Below are 20473 nucleotides of genomic sequence, written 5' to 3'. Positions count from 1 at the left end.
ATAATTCTAATTTTTACGTTTTCTGCCATGTATTGAAATATATGTACTTCAAAGTAATGCTTCTATTTTCTTTCAAAGTCAAGATAACTCGTAATACTTTAAACTTTTTCTTCTATGTTAAAAAGACTTTCAATAAAATAAAATGTCTTATTATCTTTTTTAAGTCATTTGTTAAGATTTACAACTTTTTCCGAGACTCATATTCTTTAATGCAAATTTTGTGAAGACATCTCTGAAAAGAATTTTAAACAACTTATTAATAATTTTAAAATATTTCATAAAAAATTTGTCAACTTATGACTTCTAAGCTCTTTTAAAAAACATTTCTAATAGCGTAATTTTACACCTTATCTATACACTTTTAAGAACCTTTATTCAAGTGAGCGAATAGCTCTAAGGAAAAAATTATATTGGAGATCAATATAGCTTCAAGTGTAATAAACTTACATATTTTCCTATTTAATTCATCCACATTTTGTTAGTTTGTATAAATTGTACTTATTACTTAATTTGTGCATTGCTATAATAGACTATAGGGTATCACATAAACCTACTGTGTATATACAAGTTGTTTCATATTGTTTTGAAATACGTCTTGTCCTTTCTGATTTTATTGATTACGCCATACTAAATGTATGACCATGCTTCTTTTCTGTATTGTTTATCTTTTTTACTTCGAAGTATGCCAATTTCGTGTTGCCATCATTTTTATTATTTTTGCTGCAGATTTTGGGATCTTCATATGTTTTGTTGGTGTAACTGACCGACCTTTCACCAATCTTTTCAGCAGAATTACCATTAACAGTCCAACCAAAAATAATAACAATAAGCTACGATATGGATGCACGAGAATAGATAGTTCGTACCTTACACCTATACTATAGCTACCTTACCTTAAACAGATACTATAGCTACCTAAATGTATCTACCTTTATGCATTCAAACAATTTGCAATCCAATTTCATAATCGCTTAAGCATTAAGCAATCTAGACGAGCTATGATATATGTGGAGTGCATTCGTATTGTTATAGTATGTAACTATGATGATTGGAGATTGCATGTTGCATGAGTGTTTGTTCCAGGTAAATGCACATTTGAAGCTATTTTACTATTATTTCTGTAATTTGTTGAGAATTTATGTACCTAGATATTGTTGAAATTGTTATATTCATCCAGGTACAGCTGCGGTCATAAAAATAGCACTACAGAGCATCATCAACTACTTTGCGAAGTAAAAGAACTGATTTGGCAATTCGAATACAGTTGCAATCTGTTAAATGAAATGTCTTCAAAAAGCTTTGATAAATTTCCAAACTAATTTATTGTCAATCCATTTCTTAATATATATCAACTTTTCAAGAGGATTTTTTTCAATTTGTTAAATTTGTGTCAATATTTGGTAGGATGTCCTTTATTTTCTATAATAGCTGTCTTGCGCCTTTGCACAGAGTTTAAAAAGACGTCGACATCTTACAACAGGCAACGATTCCCAGTAGCTCTAGAACGACTACATTTTGTATCGATATATGTACCTTCAGTCTTTTCGTCGACCAGCATAGATTTCCAATCGTTAAGTCCGATGTCTATGAACTTTGTAGTTTACCAGAAACCTTCTTGTTGTTTTCCTGATAAAATTTGGCATTTTCTCAAAAGCTTACAGTAACTTCTCTTCCTTCAATGTCTTGAGGAAGTTGAAAACTGCCAAGATCATTATATTGTTTTTTTTTTTTTATTTTTGTTACAGGTATAAAACTTAAAGTTAGCAATACTATTTTAAAAACGTCTATTTGTCAGGTTTCAAGTCATTTAAACTTAGCAGAATTTTGAATTTCAACATAAATACACTGAGACTCATGAACACGCTTGCAAATTGTGAAAATTTAATTCGAAAATCATGGTTCAAGAGCAAATTTTATTTAGCGATGAAAATCACTTTTATTTAAACGGATACGTCAATAAATAAAGCTGTCACCAGAAGGAGCGATAATAATCCTCAAGCGCATGTTGAGACACCGTTTTATAAACAAAATCTGGCTGTTTGGTGAACTTTATGGGTAGATTTAATAATTGGTCCAAACTTCTTTAAAACGATGCTCTCGAGAAGCATACAAAAAATGTTAAACACTGTAAAGCAATAATTATTGGCTTTTCGTTCAACAATGGAACAATCCTCATGTGCAGGAGCAGTGGTTTTTAAAGTAAGCTCGTGCCGCAATTGAGATATAAAAGAAAAGTTAACTAACTTAAGGTGGTGCTACAGTCCTGTGTTAACTAGGCCCTCATTCAACAAACTTCTCCGTCAAGCAAGATGCTTGTAAAAGGGCGCTTTTACTTGTTGTTGATAATATACGTAGAGCGATGGACATGAATCGTGCTACATTCTTAACGTTGTTAAATTTTTCAAAACCCTACACTGTCGATCACTTAGTACTGTGCCAAAAACTTAAGCATGATTTCGAATTCTCTCGTTTTGCGGTGAAACTTCTGCCTTCATACTTATCTAATCGACAACAATGCTTTGCAGTAGGAAATCAGACATCTTCAATTCTGAAAGTCCCAGTAGAGGTCCCTCAGGGATCTATTCTTGGACCTCTCTCCTTTCGCGGTGAAACTCCTTCGCTCATACTTATCTAATCGACAACAATGTGTTGCAGTAGGAAATCAGAAATCTTTATTTTTGACAGTCCCAGCAGGGGTTCCTCAAGGTTGTATTCTTGGACCACTATTATTTTCACTGTGCGTTAATGAGCTTCCTCTACTGGTAAAATCTTGTAAAGTTCATATGTTTGCTGATAACGTTAAATTATACTTGGATACTCCTGTAGAAAGCATAAGAAATGCTATTAGCTTCCTTAGTGAGGATCTAGTAGTTATTCAACAGTGGGCTCTCAAGTATAACCTCATCCTCAATCCAAGAAAATCTCAAACCTTTTGTGTTTACGAACTCAACGTTGATAAGTCAAGCTTTCCACCGGATCTGCTGGGTGGCTCAGTTATTAAATTTGAAACGTCTGCGAAACGAATCTCTACGCAGCTACTACAATAGGCAAGTTATATAGTGCTTTGCGTCTTCTGTGGACATCCCAAAGGTTTGCACCTGTCAGTAGTAAAATGTTGCTTGTAAGTTAAGATCTCTTCTATTACCTATTCTGTTGTATGTACAAAAATTAAATATTGTAAACTATAATTTTAAAATTCTTTTAGTCTTTACTAAATTTAAAATTCTCGAACGCTCTAATACGCCAAGTTGGGTGAGCTTACTTTTTACTTAGGCGCTGTTCTGGGAGTAGATTCGAAGACTTTCCAGGCCAGAGAATTTGCTTTCATGAGCTCTACGTGATCCAGCCATCTCAGTCGTTGAACTTTGTCGCTATACACCTTGTAAAGCTCGTCGTTCCATCTTCTCCTGCACTCACCTTCTTTGCATACGAGACCAAAGATCCCACCAAAAACCTTTCCCTCGAAACACCTCAAGGTGTTTCCATCTACTTTTCTCATAGTCCATGCTTCTGCGCAGTTTAGCAAGGTCTTATATAGCGACAATTAAGTTACTCGAGAGATGGCTTTAATACTCGATTCCTATCTTAGCCTAGAAAAATAGCAGCTAGCAAGAGTAATTCTTCGGTTGATCTCACATGCTCACATGTAGACAAAGTTTTGAACTTCTTAAATAAACCGTCTTTGGATGGTGATGTTTTCATCGAGACGTCGCTCGATGTTGTAGGCGTTTCCTTGATGGCAGCATTTATGATAAAGGATAAGTTAAAAAAGTCATCTATGTTATATTCCATTTCAATGTTCTCTACCTCAAAAAAAAAACACCCTTAACAATCCCCTGATTGTTAATAAAAAGTGTATCTCTATTTAGCACTGTGCTCGGAATTTGAAAGCCTTCTAACCTCTTCCACCATACAAATCAGTTTTGCTTGGCCCACAAACATTTAACAATGCTGTACTATTTTGTTGACCGCAACTGTATATCTTGTTTAGAGCATAACTGGGTCTGCCTATTCTTCTATGTGCCTGTGTTAGATAGTGTATAGGGTTGCCATGTCCTGAGCTCTCGATAGCCAAATACATTTTGGCATAAACCGTAGCCAAATACAAGTAGCCCAATTTTAAGTAAAAAGTTTTATAGCTTCTATTTGAATTATTTTTACTTAAAAAAAAAAACTACGGAACAACTAATACATTATTTAAACTTTAACTTTATCTCTGTTGAAAAAAAGTCTTGGTCCTCATAGTAATAATTTGTGCACTGAGAAATATCGGCTAAGATTGATTTGAGATATTTGTTGTAAAATTATAATTCCATTGCCATATTAAACTTTTTTGTCAGCAATTTTTGAAAAAAGAAATCCCAATTTTCCAATCTGGCAACCCTATTTATATTTCTAAAGAATCGAAGACCTAAATTCGATCAGAGTTTTGCGGTTAGCACAGTTACAATTCGTACGTTCGTATATTCGTATTCGTATCTATACCAATAAAACAGTATCCATCAGACACCCATTGAAATTATTCTCTCCTCTAAGCTATCATCAATCAACCTGCAGAACAAGAGTGCACGCAACAAATGATCTAGATATAAATTTTACTTTACTTTAACTCGTATATCTACACCTTCCTCGTCTCGTCTCGCCTCCTAATGTCTGATTCTGTTTCTAATGTTTCTGTTGCCTTTTCTGTGTAGTGCAGTGCTGATGATGCCTGCAGCACCTACTCTGTTCTGCCTCCATGGTAACATCTATGCACGACGACATACGTTACGTAGTTATTGTCGGTAAGTTGGTCGGTCTTCTATCTATCTAACTGCACCATAAAAATGTATCTATCTCTCTAATTTAACAATATTGACTGTAAAATGTCGGTGTCAGTGTTACACCTGATTTTCTCAGGTTCTTATACCTACCTAACCTACCAATCTACGTTTTGCGTTATAGATTAAAGTTTATAGTATGTGCAACAAATTTGGAAACAATACTTCTGTCTAATGGTTTATGAGGTATCAGAAGATACAAGTTCAAATTTGCTGATGATGGGAAACACAAAATTGAGAACATAGTTTATAAAGAGAAAATATTGTACAAAAAAAATACGTAACAGAATTCAAGGAGAGTTTTCGTAAGAACTGATGGGAAATATTAATTTTATGGCAGCGTTCAATATTATTGATGAAATTTATGTATCAATATTTTTGTTTAAGTTTGGGTACATAAAATGCGTGTAGTTAAAAATTAAAGTTAGAAGATCTTAGTTAAACCCTCTCTCCTCTTCCTAGTGCCAAAACAAATATCATTGTCGTTAAACTGACAAAAAAATTGTCTACTAGAAATATTCAAGACTTAAGGCTTCAGGCAGAACAAAATTGAAACAACGTGATTTCTGCAGAATTTTTTGTTATCTGATACATTTCTGGAAACATTTTAGTTGTTTTTTCAAAGAATTGTTCGACGGAAATTTCTATCACTTGGCATTCCATTTATCAATACATTTTTTCAGGTGAATACATCTCTTTGTGGATGAATTGAAATGTCACTTATAATTCCGAATAAGTCCTATGAAGTTCAATCTTAAACTTACTTTTACAACACACATGTTAAATTTCTAGTCATCTTTAAGAAAACCTAACAAAGAAGTAAGGTTTTTTTAAAATTATTAGAAAATGTGTGTATCTTTCAGAAATTTAAACGTGCAAAATTTCGATATGAGCTTTTAATTCTCAGAATTAAGTCACTATTGGACTTTGGATCTCACAGCAATCAACATTATTTGAGCAAAAAGGAGTGCTAAACTAGTTAAGCTTATTTATTTCTTCTTAAGTTTAATTTCCTAAATTCTAAAATGAAATAATTTCAAATTATAACATATGACACGAAAAAAAAACTTCCCATACCGGGAATCGAACCCGGGCCTTCTGGGTGAAAGCCAGATATCCTAGCCACTAGACCATATGGGATATAGAAATTTTTATAAGATGAAAAATCTTTTAATCAGATACATAATCATTGTGTTGTAGATACAATATCTATAGGTATACATCAACAAAATAAAAAAATAACTTGTTTAAACATCTTGACTCACTATTTGAAATAAACTAATAGTTGTTAGGGTTTAGTTCCAATGTCAGGAAATTGGCACTTAAGTAGAAGAAGATATAAGAGAAACTGAAACTATGTTTCACTTTAAGTTTTTCTGAAGTCTCTTAAGTTTTTCTACGCTACTCAAATCGCTCTAAGACTTAGTTAAAGTGTCAATATGCAATAAACTTAAGTGTCACATATCGGCTCTTAAACCTTCTTCTTTAAGTTATAAGTCTCTTAGTACAACGGTCAACAAAGTAAACAACTTAATAGCGGCATGGGCAGAAAATAAAACGCATTTGTTATTGTGATTCATGCGTTTCTTAACATCAATATACAAAACTTAAATTATATTTTTTGAATTTTGTAACGCTTTTCCTTCCTAGAAATGATTTTGTGCAAAATTTCAATACAAATGTGAACATATTTCAAAAATAAGGAATTTGTTTCTTTAAAAGTTCTGAAAATTTTTTACAATTATTTCGAACAACAGAAATAGGAAGTTTCTTCTAAAATTTTTGAAATGTATTTTGAAAAGTAATTTTTTTCAGAGAGTCACAAAGAAAACAAGACACTTTTATCAGCAGGAAATAATTTGATTCCATTGCAGTTTATTTAAAGTTGCAGTGTTTTGAACTTACCATAGGAAGTTTTTATAATCGGTGGGTTTCAGAAAGAAGTCTGTGTGGGCATAGGCTTGGGGTAGCTTTTTTCGCCAGCCATAACTCAGGAACTATCAATGGTGGATCCAGGGAAGGGGGTTGTAGGGGTCATGACCCCAACGACTGGGAGATAATTTGTATGTTTTTTATGGAAGGAATTCCATTTAATTCAAAACTAATCGTATTGCGTTAATGGACATGACCCCCATTATATTTATATTGAATTATTAAGTTTTTGTACATGAAAACAAAATTTGTGTTTTAATTTCTTTAACATTGTTGTTGAAAGTACTATTTTTAACTGAAGACTAGAACAAGAACATAATATGAATCAGATATTCAGCTCTATTCCAAATTCATCAAATTTCGACCAGTGGACAATCTAGCATCTAACATAAAGTTTTACAGTCAAGTTTTATACGTAAAGATTTGTTAGTAATTTCACGACATTCACCAAAAACCGGTTTGCTGTCAAAGACAACCCAAATTTTTGGTTTCACTCAATTTAGAATTAAAAAAAAAAAAACTTTAAATTATTTTCATTAAATTTGTTTCTAGAAAAAGAGTAAGTATTTAGGTTCTTAAGAAGAAACCTTCAATTTAAAAATATGTGATTTTTTCAAAACTCTCTAAATTGTGTATTCGCAATATGGCTTCTTTCTAAAAAAAAAACATTTGGTATTGCTTTAGAAGGGTGCCCCTCTCTTCCTGTGCAAGCTCTTGTCAATGATCAAATTGATGATGATTTTTGATGATGAAAAATGTAATTTGTTTGTTATTTAAAAAAAAAAAATAATTTTTTTTACAATACTCAATATACCAGAAAGGAATTAAAATTTTGTATATAAGTTTGAATGTAAAATGTACACACATATATAAGCGCTTTATTTGGTGCTTACCAAAAATGTTTTTGAGACAAAATCTAAAATGATTTTCGAACAAAAATAAGTTAATCTAGATTTTTTGAGAAATAAAACGGCATTTAAATTTTTGAGAATTTAATTAGAAACACAAATTGAATTCACTTTAAAAGCAGTATCTGTATTTTGTTTGTGCAAAAATATTTTTTTTTTCTAAATATATTTTTTAAACTTAAAACAATGTTTCCCAAACATAACAATTATTTCATAAGCCACATTCTGCGAAAAACACAGCGTTTATTAAGGTGGACAACAAAAAGAGAAAAATCATATCTTATTATAAAATATATAACTTTATATTATCATTTACCTTATATTTATCTTTAATACCTTGCGAAACCTTTTTGGTTCAAAACTTCCCGACATCTTTGTTCCATTGATGAAATAAGCCGCCTGCACTGCTCTACGGGTACAGCCTTCCAAGCAGCTTATTATTATCTTTAATACCTTCGAAAGAACATCACATCTGCCCAAAGATGCTCTATCGGATTTAGGTCTGCACTTGATGATACCCATTCCAGAACTGTTATCGATTGGTCCCTAAAGAACTGTTTCGTTATTCCAACAGTGTGCTTGGGGTCGTTGTCTTGCTGAAACTTCCATATGTTTTCAGCGGCCCAATCCACTAATCGTTCCTTAAGAATGTCAATGTATTTAACGGCTGTCAGCGTTCCATCGATTCGATGGATTGGGTCAACTCCACACCACGAGAAACAACCCCGAACGTTAAGCGAGCCGCCTCCATGCTTAATTATTGGCAAAACGTATTTAGGGTGGAACGCTGTTCCTTTTGTCCTTCGGACATAATGTGCACCATCTTGGCCGATCCTATTTATTTTAGTTTCGTCACTCCACGCTATGTGCTTCCATTCGTTTGCCGTCCAGTTGTCGTGTGATCTTGCCAGTTCTATTCTAAGATAACGTTGCCTTGTGGGTACTAATGGTTTCTTCCGAGAAACACGACCATGCAACCCAACTTCTACCAATCTTCTTCTGATTGTGTGTGGCCCTATCGGGACATCCTTGTATCTCTGTGGAGATACTTTTTGGAGATTATTTTTGGGTCTTTTTTGGCCAGCCTACTAACACGATCTATTTGGCAGCTTGTCTTACGGACCCGTTTTTTACAAAGTACATTTTCAGCAGTCCCGGTTCATTTGAGATACAATTGCTCTATAGGACATCTTAAGCTTCCAAAGCTCAAGAATCGCTATTGTAGGAAAATTCAGAATTTTCTACTTACCAATGCCAAATAAAAAGATCATTTTTACTTCACTCAAATCAAATGTAATTTAACTGTTTCTAATTAGTTGACCAGTTGAAACGAACACTTTTAACACTCTACCTTGATTTTATTGTGTACTTTCGCAAAGACTTATGCTTAAATGATGCTTTTTCAAACAATTATCTAATAACGCTTGCATTACACCGTTTTTGGACACCGCTATTCTAGTCACACTTGGTAAAGTGAATGTGGAAGTAAGAAGCAAGTAATGTTTCTAATTAGTTGTCCGCAGCTGTATATTTCATAATCTAAAAGAGACTTTTTGTCTGTTAAAAATCATTTTAAATTTTGAAATTAGCAAATTCTAGGGACCTAGTCTTGCATTTTATTTCTTTCAAAATTAATTTTTTTGTTGAATACAAAACTTTTTATCTTAAAAAAATAGAGAAGTCCACCTTTTAAGGTGAATTAACTTAACAACATGAATTTGATTAATATAAATGTCCCAAAAATAGCAAAAGTGACACTTTTGTTAAACTAATGGCTAATTGAAAAACATAATTAACCTTTCATATCTATTGATATAAAAGCTTTGAATCCGTTGAGATTTGAAGTGAAAAGCGATTCTGAAACGTGTAATTTGTGAGTGCCACACCGACGTTTCTTCCAAACTTTATTGCTTACCCTAGTTTGTTTTAATTTAATTTTTTAGATAAGTTATGGACTTAAATGCAACTTTATCCACAAATTCAAGAACCAAGCATTTTTCTTTCTACACTTTTTAAGTTTTGTTGTCTCCTTTAAGGTCAAAATACGAGTGAGCTGACTGATAGCGATAGTAATAATAGAGACCTGAAAATTAAGTACGAAAAAATAACGTCAAAAAAAGACCGATAGTTCTTCATATCAGATTGTCTCGCTTGAATTTTCGCATTAATATAAAAGGAAACAAGAAATGTATATTTTATTTTTCGAAAAAATGCTACGTTCCAAAACAATTTCTTACATTTCTGCGTGAAATGCACAAAAAACCCTCTAAACTATTGTGTTTTAGCTCTTTAGGATGGCATATTTAGAAAACTGTTGGAATCTTGGAATGCTTTCATATGTAGATAGTAATCCAACCTAGTGGTAAACTTTTTTCTTCATATTATTGAGTTTTGAAGGAAAATTGGTTTTAAAAGGGTTTTGAGTTTTAGATCTTTCAGAAATTTTATTTAAATTTCAAAAAAACATTATAACGTGTTTTTTTCGTATGGTTTTCAATCTGGTAATACTTTTTTCGGAGTTAAGCTTTTTCACAGCTGTCCTTTGGCTTTTGATTTTTCATTTCAAAATTGTTAGACTTACTCTTGAAAAACGTTTTCAACTCGCGCAATGGTTCGGTTCCCGCAACGCAACGAATCAATCAATTTGTTGACAGAAAATTTTTGTGAGCTCATTATCTCGAGTCGTGGGATTGTAGTTTAACACCGCTGGAATATTTTTTGTGTAGTTATTTGAAGTCGTTTGTCTACGCCGATAAAAATATAATATTCCAAAGTGGTCTAGTTTTAGGTGACCTTGGCACATGAACCAGTCTGAATTTGACCGATCTGAATCGGTATGTTGTTTTTCAAGGCTGCACTGGTTTGCTGTTTATTCGCATAGACCTCTCACATAAGAAAAAGTCTAAAAAGGTTAAATCACACGATCTTTGTGGCCAAGAATAAAACCGCTCTATCATAATATCAATTGTGTCTTGAGTTGTGTGGCACGTAGTGCTATCTTTTTGATATCATATGTCTTTGGTGTCCATATCGTTCAATTCAGGGCACACGAAGTTAGTGATAATCGACTTAGAGTGAACGCCGCCGTGGTTGACAGGGTAGGCCTGGCCAGCATCATTTTCTTTTTTTTTATTACGGATCAATGAAGCACAAAATTAACACCACATAGTAATTTTTTTGGATGCATTTTAACCTTATGAATCTCACATGGATTGGTGTCGTCCCAAATCTGGCTCATTAACTTCCCATAGGAAGTTATTATAACGGGTCCGATTTGTCAAATTGAAAATTTTGACATTTCTCGACGTTTCAAGGTCTGTCCGTGCGTGTGTACGTACGTTCGCTACGTTTTTTTAGTCGTCCATAGCTCAATAACCAGAAGAGATATCGATTTCAAATATATTTTGTTATACAGATAATAAGGCAGAAAATCGCGTGGGTGGTTTTTTTTTTACCATAGCAGTTTGAAAAATAGGTGAAAATTTTGGTTAACTCCAAATATCTTACCAACCAAAAACGCTAGAGACTTGAATTAAATTTTATATAATATATTGTAACGTGATATCATCGAAGTATATTTTTTGAAAAAAATCCATTTAAATAAAAAAAACTGAAAGAATATTTGTCACCTCCAAAATGTTAAGAAAAATCGAATTGACCGTTTTTTACAAAAAATAAAAACCAAAAAGAAAATTAATAAAAGTTGGTAAAAATTAATTTTCGACTTAAATATCTTTTTAAAACTTTGAGATATTGGCTTTAATTTACTTTTATCTTTCAAAAAATATTGTTGTTAACATTCAGTAAAATTTTGAAAAAAATCGAATTGGCAGTTTTCTTACAAAAAATTAAAAACCGAAAAAAAATTTAACAAAAGTTGGTAAAAAATGATTTTCGACTTTTCTTTTCAAAAATTTGAGATAATAGCTTCTAACTAATTTTTACTTATACGAAATATTGTTTCCAACATTAGGACAAATTTTGGGAAAAATCGAACTGACAATTTTTTTTTACAAAAAATAAAAGCTTTAAAAAAAAATATAAAAGTGGTTTTTCTACTCTAATAGCTTTTCAAAACTTTAAAATATTGGCTTCAAACAAATTTTATCTTATAAGAAATATTGTTTTCAACATTCGATAACATTTTGGAAAAAATTGAACTGACAGTTTTTTTTACAAAAAATAAAAACCTAAAAAAAAAACAATACTAAAACTTGGTAAAAATTGATTTTCGACTCAAATATCTTTTCAAAGATTTGAAATATTGGCTTCAAACTTATTTTATTTCACAGAAAATATTGTTTTTGATATTCAGTAACTTTTTATATAAAAATCCAACAGTCCGTTTTTTTATAAAAAAAATAAAATCTACAAAAAATAGTACGCAAATTTGGTAAAAATTGATACGGATGGGAAGTTATCAGCGTGGGTCGCATCCCAGCCTCTTTTTAATTTTTCACACTCGCAGTTAGCCTCATCGCTTAAGATGATTTTTCGCCTGAAATTGGGATCAACTTCCAATTGAAGCGTCACGGCGCTGCGTATGGTCGTTTGGTTTCAGCTCCTGGGTCAGTTGGATTTCGTATGGGTGCAGGCTCAAATCACGACAAAAGTTCAACAAGTTCTTGTGAGCGAAGCTAAATTGACTTGGATCCTGCTGCGGGCGATGTTTCCGGCAGATCTTGCGTTTCATTGGCTTCCATGTGTGTGCTCATTGTTCACCAGTGGACTCGAATTTGGTCACCATATTTGAAATAGTGAACCTCAAAGCATTACCAGTGACCAGACCATGTATACCTCATAAAAACAGGCGTATCCTTGCTACTAAGAGAACACCCATTTTGATATAAAAGTTGTATCATTTGCATGTGTTCCTTGATGCTGAACCTTGCCATTATGACTTTTCTTTAGTAAATGATTAAAAGAAGCCATTTTGACAGAAAGTGAAAGAAATAATATGGCCGCCACGAGCTGTCAAAATAAACCTCATTTAAAAAAAAACTCTTTATAATGATTTTTTTGAAACCTTTATTTAAAGAAAAATATATGCAAATAAATAAACAAATATTGTTAATGTCTCTCGAGAGCATATTGTTCTTCTTGTAATCAAAGCCGAAAGAAATATTTTTAGCACTAAATGCGTTATTCAAGATTTTCAAAAGTAAAATTTTGAAAAGATACAAAGTGTCTATGATTTGTGTGAGAAAAAACAACTCAAAAGTGATTTGTCTTGAAAAATTCTAAGGAAACCTCTTAGACAAAATACGTATACAGATTTTAAATGTATGTATGTGTATACAGCTCTTATATCTACATACATATAAGTTGATGCTTTATATCGTCAGTGCGTATTTATTTATTTATTTGGCTGTCGCACTTTCATTTCATATCTCCTATAACTTACTTACTTACTTAAGGTGGCGCTACAGTCCTGTGTGAACTAGGGCCTCACCCAACAAACTTCTCCATCTAGCTCGGTCCCTAGCTAGATGTCTCCAGTTTCGCGCTCCAAGTTGGGTGAGGTCACCTTCCACTTGTGCGCGCCACCTGATCCGCGGTCTTCCTCTACTGCGCTGTCCTGTGGGTGCGGATTCGAAGACTTTCCGGGCCGGAGCATTGGTTTCCATGCGCTCTACGTGACCCAGCCATCTTAGTCGTTGGACTTTTACTTTTCTTGCTAAGTCTACGTCGCTGTACAGCCCGTACAGTTCGTCGTTCCATCTTCTCCTCCACTCCCCTTCGATGCATACGGGACCGTAGATCACACGAAGAACTTTTCTCTCGAAGCGACCCAAGGTGCTTTCATCCGCTTTTGTCATGGTCCATGCTTCTGCACCGTATAGCAGGACGGGGATGATAAGGGTCTTATATAGCAACACTTTGGTCCCTCGAGAGAGGACATTACTACTCAATTGCTTTCTTAGTCCAAAGAAACAGCGGTTAGCAAGAGTTATTCTGCGTTTGATCTCAGCGCTGGTGTTGTTTTCTGCGTTTACAGCGGAGCCTAGGTAGACGAAGTCCTTGACTACCTCAAAGGTACGTCTGTCGATTGTGACGTTTTGACCAAAACGTCGGTGTTGTATGTCCTTTCTAGACGACAGCATGTACTTTGTTTTGCCCTCATTAACCGTTAAACCCATTTTTGCCGCCTCTGCCTCAATGCTCACAAAAGCCCCATTGACATCACGCTGAGTTCTTCCGATTATGTCAATGTCATCAGCATATGCCAGTAATTGGACAGACTTTTGAAAGATAGTGCCTCTAGTGTTGACGTGTGAGCTCTGCACTATTCTTTCAAGCACGATGTTAAAAAAAAACCTTGTTTAAAACCTTTTTTGACATCGAAAGGTTCTGTTAAGTTGTTTCCAACCTTTATGGAGCAGCGTGAATTCTCCATGGTCATCCTGCACAAACGGACGAGTTTGGCAGGGATGCCAAAACTAGACATGGCTCTATACAGCTCGTCCCTGTAGATGCTGTCATATGCGGCCTTGAAATCGATGAAAAGATGGTGGGTGTCGATTTGGTGCTCTTGAGTTTTTTCCAGGATCTGCCGTAATGTGAATATTTGATCAACTGTGGACTTTCCTGGTCTAAAACCACACTGATAAGGACCTATCAGGTTGTTGACGATGGGCTTTAGACGTTCACATATTATGGCAGAGAAGATTTTATAGGCGATGTTAAGTAGACTTATTCCTCTATAGTTGGTGCAGTTTAGAGGGTCTCCTTTTTTCAGGATCGGGCAAACAATACTGAGGTTCCATTCATCGGGCATGCTTTCTTCCGACCATATCTTACAGATAAGTTGGTGCATGCTCCTAACCAACTTATCTCCAGCTGCTTTAAAGAGCTCGGCATTCAAGCCATCTGCTCCAGCGGCTTTATTAGACTTCAACTTAGATATGGCAATCTTTACTTCGTCTAAGTCGGGAGGACGGGATTGTTGGCTTTCGTCGTCTATATCGAATGGGTCATCCTGCCTGACAGCGGGATTCAGTTCTTCATCGCCGTTATACAGTCTGCAGAAGTGGTCCTTCCATATCCTCAGCATTGACTGCGGTTCCACTATGATGTTTCCACTTTCGTCTTTGCAGCCTTCGGTTCTAGGTTTATGTACCTGTGAATTTCGTTTCACCTGTTCATAAAACTTTCGAACCTCATTCCTGCTTTTATACCTCTCAACATCTTCGACCGCACGCTTCTCATGCCCTCTCTTTTTCCTTCTGAAAAGTCGGCGTTCCTCTCGCCTCTTCTGCTCATAGAGCTCACGAGCAGCTCTCGTCCTTTTATGCAGCGCCGCTTTGCGTGCCTGTTGTTTGGCTGCATTTGCCTGCCGACATTCCTCATCAAACCAGGGGTTCCTTGTTGGTTTCTGTTTGAAACCCAGCACATCAGAGGCGGCTTCTCTGATTGCATCTTGGCAATGTTGCCACTGGTTTTCGATACATTGTGTTGGCGGCAGAGAACTTCGAGAGAGGTTACTTGTCACTCGGTCGGAAAAGGATTTGGCGATCTCTGGCGATTGTAGCCGTTCGACGTTGTATCTTCTCCCAGCACCTCCCTGTTTTGCCTTGGGTCTGGAAATCCGAAGTGCTACCCTGGCTACAACGAGGTAGTGGTCCGAGTCGATGTTAGCTCCTCGGAAAGTTCGTACATCCATGATGCTGGAAGCGTGTCTGGCGTCGATCGCAATATGGTCAATCTGGTTGACGGTAGATTGATCTGGAGAAGTCCAAGTTCCTTTGTGGATGTTGAGGTGTGGAAAACGCGTACTGGCTACCATTACGTTTCGCCCCGCAGCAAAATCTATGAGCCTGAATCCATTGTCGGAAGTGTTGTCGTGCAGGCTGTTCATCCCGATTATTCCACCAAAGATGTCTTCCCTTCCTAGCTTGGCATTAAAATCGCCCAGGACTATTTTAATATCGTAGCTAGGGCACTGCTCATATGTTTTGTCTAAGAGCTCGAAGAACATATCTTTGGTGTTGTCGTCTTTCTCTTCTGTGGGGGCGTGCGCGCATATCAGGCTAATGTTGCCGAATTTAGCCTTGATGCGTATGGTCATGAGGCGCTCATTGATGCACCTATAGCTCAAGACTTCTTGCCTAAGTCTGGCTCCAATGACGAATCCGCATCCAAATAAGCGCTGTTGGTTTTCGTGGTAGCAGTCACCATAGTAAATATCGCAGTTTTTCATCCTCTTTTTGCCCGGCCCATCCCATCGTATTTCCTGGATGGCGGTGATATCTGCTTTATATCGTTCTAGGGCCTCCGCTAATTCTTCGGCCGCACGTGGTCTGTTAAGGGACCTAACATTCCACGTGCATATCCGAAGTTCGTTGTCCTTTATTCGTTTGCGTTGGTTGTCAACAGTAAATCCGTCCGTATCCGAGGCTTGTTGGTGCTTCGCAACTTTGAAAGCTTTTACGTGGCCAGGAAGTCACCCCGACGCACAACCTCCAACCTGGAGGGCCAGATCCTAAGTATAACTCCAAGGATGGGGAGCCGGATAAAACCGCTCCTTACAGGCCTGGGCTCCGAATAAGTCGAAGAAGCCCTATAAGGTGTTCACTAAGTAGTTCAACCTTACTGGAACTGTAGACGCCACCGTTGATTCCATCTCGGGAATTCCTCCGCTGCCGTCTGGATAAGGAGAGGTGCCTTAGTGGAAACACCTCTCCCCACCTCTCTCGTTTGCTGCCCCCAACAACTTTCCACTGGGGTTGGAACCCAATCTCCAGTTGAGGTACTAGGCACCCGATGTTCACCACGTGGAGGTGAGAGTAGGAGTTGATAGACAGAGGTTGGTTTTAAGAAAAAAAACCTATGGACGCTTGTGTCCTCTTGAATGCACATGTCTACCATTTGAACATCATCTCCTATAACGTCTGTGTCAATTTCTTGATTTCTGACAAGCCATCACTATATACCTATATGTATATTGTTATAGACAAACCGTAATCATTAACATTAATAGCACAACCCTGGGTAATGTCAAACAGCGTGTCAAAGCAAAAAGCATTAAAAAGAAACGCGAGAAACTAAAAACAAAAGCAAAAAAACTTAAATTTCCCATACCAACTATACAGTCCCCCCGAAGTCGTAGTCATAGTCATAGAGTCGAAGTCGAAAACATTAATATTCCATCTATTTATTTTTACATTTCGTATCTAATGCTAACAAATGAGTTTCGTCTTGATGAATAACATCTGTTTTAGACCTCACTAGTTTGCAGGTTCTCTTTTTTCTGATGTCTTCAGTTTTCACTGCGTGCACTCTGACTATTAATTATAATCTTTTATTTTTTTTCCATCTCGTATTACTTTAAGCCTTTATAAAAATGAAATATAAAAACATAAAACCTATCAACGACAGATTGACACATTTTTATACTCACCCTGTTGTAGTTAGTATCGTTATAAATACATATCAGAAAAAAAATAAATAATAAATAAATAAATCAATCATAGATACAAATATTTGTAGCTCGTTTGCTGTTTAATATAAAAGAGTCATATACATAAATAAATAGATACTCATATACTCAACTTATAGATACTTTATGTTTACCAACCTGCTTATAAAATGAAATGCAACAACGACGCGATGCCTTTCAATTGCAAAAATACAAATAAAGATTAATTTAATGCCAATTGCAGTTGAATTTATTATCTCTTCTCTTTTTACAATTTTTTTTTTGTTTAAATTATTTTATTTAACAATCAACCATATTTGCAGAAAAAGCACAATTATTATTATATTTTGTTTTGCTGTTTAAAATTGCAATACAAATCAATTCAAAATGTTAAATTAAAAAAAATATATATAAAATTTAATTTAATGGAAAATTGAAAACCATACAAAATAGGGCTTGTGTATGTTTATGTTTTTAAACCTAAATTATGTATTTTTTTAAAGAGATTTATGTTTAATTTAGAAAATCAGATCGATTTCAAATGAAACACCTTGAAATAAAATAACAAACAAAAATGTTAAAATAAATTCACAGTAAAGTTGCAGTTACTTGCTGCTTTCAAAACCTATTCTTGTTTTTAAAAAATTCTGGTCTCCCTTTTCCGAAATTCCAAACTTTTATATTTTTTAAATTCTAACCGTTGCATTTTTCCAATAAATAAGAGTCGGGAAATGTAGATTTTTAGTATGAAAAATTTACAAAGGATGCTCCCCCGCCCACTTTTCCAAAATCTTAAAACTAAAACTTCTTCCCTATCCAAAATCCCTCAAATCAAATTGGTCCAAATATTCAATAAAAAATAAAGATTTTAAACCGTAAAAAATGTAACAGATAAATCTTGTTGCTTGCTTTGATATTTTATTGATTGGCTAATGGTTGCCACTTACTTACGAACTTAAGGTGGCGCTGCAGTCCGGGCGGACCTGGGCCTCAACCAACATGCGTCTCCAGCCAGCTCGGTCCCTAGCTAGCTGTCTCCAGTTTCGCACGCCAAGTTGGTTGAGGTTCTCTCCCACCTGGGTGCGCCACCTGAATCGCGGTCTTCCTCTACTGCGCCGTAACTCAGGATTGGATTCGAAGACCTTCCGGGCTGGAGCGTTGATGTCCATTCGCTCTACATGACCTAGCCATCTAAGCCGTTGGACTTTAATTCTGCTAAGTAGGTCAGTGTCGCTGTACAGCCCGTACAGTTCGTCGTCTTCTCCTCCATTCTATATCTATGCGTACGGGACCAAAAATCACCCGAAGAATTTTTCTCTCGAAGCCTTAGGATGCTTCTCCCTCTCATCTTTTTTTGATAGGGTCCAGGCCTCAGCGCCATAAATGATAACCGGGATGATGAGTTTCTTATAGATGGTGATTTTACTTTACTTCTCAATTGCCTTCTAAGTCCAAAGAAGCAGCGATTTGCAAGAGTTATTCTACGTTTTGTCCAAGACGTCGTTTTTCAATGTCCTTTTTTGATAGCAGCATCACGCTTTGATCTTCCAATTATGTCAATATTATCTGCGTATCCGAGTAATTGGATGGATCTTTGGAAGATTGTGCCTCTAGTGTTGACGGTTGATTTTTGCACGATTCTTTCCAGAACGATGTTGAAGAAGTCGCATGACAGTGAATCGCCTTGTCAAAACATTTTTTGACATCAAAGCATGGATGAGAATTTTTTCGACCTTGATAGAGCAGCGGGCATTCTCCATCGTCATTCTGCACAAACGGATAAGTTTGACAGGGATGCCAAAACTAGACATTGCTCGGTAGAGCTCTTCCCTATAGATGCTGTCATACGCGGCTTTAAAATCGATAAAGAGATGGTGGGTATCGATTTGAAGCTCCTGGGTTTTTTTCCAAGATCTGCCGTAGTGTGAATATTTGGTCGATAGTGGACTTTCCTGGTCTGAAGCCACACTGATAAGGACCAAGCAGGGTGTTGACGAATGGCTTCAGACTTTCACATAAAACGGCAGAAAGGATCTTATACGCAATTGTAAGGAGACTGATGCCTCTGTAGTTGGCGCAGTTTAGAGGGTCTCCTTTTTTCTGTATTGTTAAAACTATGCTGAGATTCCACTCATCGGGCTTACTTTCTTCCGACCATATTTTGCAGACGAGTTGGTGCATGCTCCCTACCAAGTCATCGCCTGCTGCTTTGATTAGTTCGGCAGCGATGCCGTCAGCTTCAGCAGCTTTGTTTGAAGCCACACTGATAAGGACCTATCAGGATGTTGACGAATGGCTTCAGACGTTCAGTTATAGTTGGCGCAATTTAGAGAATCTCCTTTTTTCTGTATTGGGAAAACTATGCTGAGGTTCCACTCATCGGGCTTACTTTCTTCCGACCATATTTTGCAGACGAGTTGGTGCATGGTCCCTACCAATTCATCGCCTGCTGCTTTGATTAGTTCGGCAGCGATGCCGTAAGCTCCAGCAGCTTTGTTTGACTTAAGTTTAGATATATGTAGCTATCTTCACTTCGTCAAGGTGGGGTAGGCGGAATTGTTGATCTGCGTCGCCGAGGTTAGGTGGTTCTATCTCCCTTACAACGGAATTCGGTTCGTCATCGCCGACTGCGGTACTACCATGTTCCCCTGATCGTCTTTACGGTTCGTTTCTGGTATCCTTGGGAGGTTTTTTTTACCTTTTGGTAAAATTTACGAACCTCATTCCTGTTGTGACATCCCTCTATCTTCTCGATCGTGCGCTTCTCATGCTCTCTTTTTTTCCGTCTAAGAAGCCAGTGGTCCTCTCCCCTCTTCTGCTCGTAATACTCGCGAGCAGCTCTGGTTTTTTGTGCAGCGTCGTTTTGTATGCCTGCTGTTTCACTGCGTGCGCTTGCCAGCATTCGTTGTCAAACCAGGGTCGCTGTGGTGGCGGGATATCCGTAGCCGTACCTTGGCTACAACGAGATAGTGGTCCGACTCAATGTTGTCCTCTCGGATTGTTCGGTTATCCTGTATACTGGAGAAGTGTCATGCGTCGATAGCAATGTGGTCAATTTGGTTGACGGTGGAATTGCGTACTAACTACCAGAACGCCCTGCCCCGAAGCGAAATCGACCAGCCTAAATCCGTTGTCGGAGGTGGTGTCGTGCAGGCTGTTCACTAAATTGTTCAACCTTACTGGAACTGTAGACGCCACCGTTGATTCCATCTCAGGAATTCGTCTGCTCTTGAATATTTAAGTGCTACAATACAATTTTTTCAAATTTATTCCAAACCTTTAAAAACTTTGATTATAGAGATCAAAAAATTTGAAACAATGTTCAGAACAACATGGAACAATTTTTACAAAAATCGTTTTTCTGAAAGGGGGGGGCTAGGTCAAAAACAGTTTTT

At 36.3% G+C, this 20473-nt stretch overlaps 1 protein-coding gene and 1 non-coding gene across 9 annotated transcripts in view; one reads left to right on the top strand and one right to left on the bottom strand.

Annotated features, from left to right (window-relative positions):
• LOC129941922 (heterogeneous nuclear ribonucleoprotein L) overlaps positions 1-20473 on the top strand; it is a 537346-nt gene that overhangs the window by 67803 nt on the left and 449070 nt on the right. The gene's annotated exons all lie outside the window — the stretch shown is intronic.
• Trnae-uuc (transfer RNA glutamic acid (anticodon UUC)) lies at positions 5889-5960 on the bottom strand. Its single transcript has one exon. It is a non-coding gene; the product is annotated as a tRNA-Glu (tRNA).

This window comes from Eupeodes corollae, chromosome 1 (genome assembly GCF_945859685.1).
Source record: "Eupeodes corollae chromosome 1, idEupCoro1.1, whole genome shotgun sequence".
Taxonomy (NCBI): Eukaryota; Metazoa; Arthropoda; class Insecta; order Diptera; family Syrphidae; genus Eupeodes; species Eupeodes corollae.
This window is presented reverse-complemented; position numbering and strand designations above follow the sequence as displayed.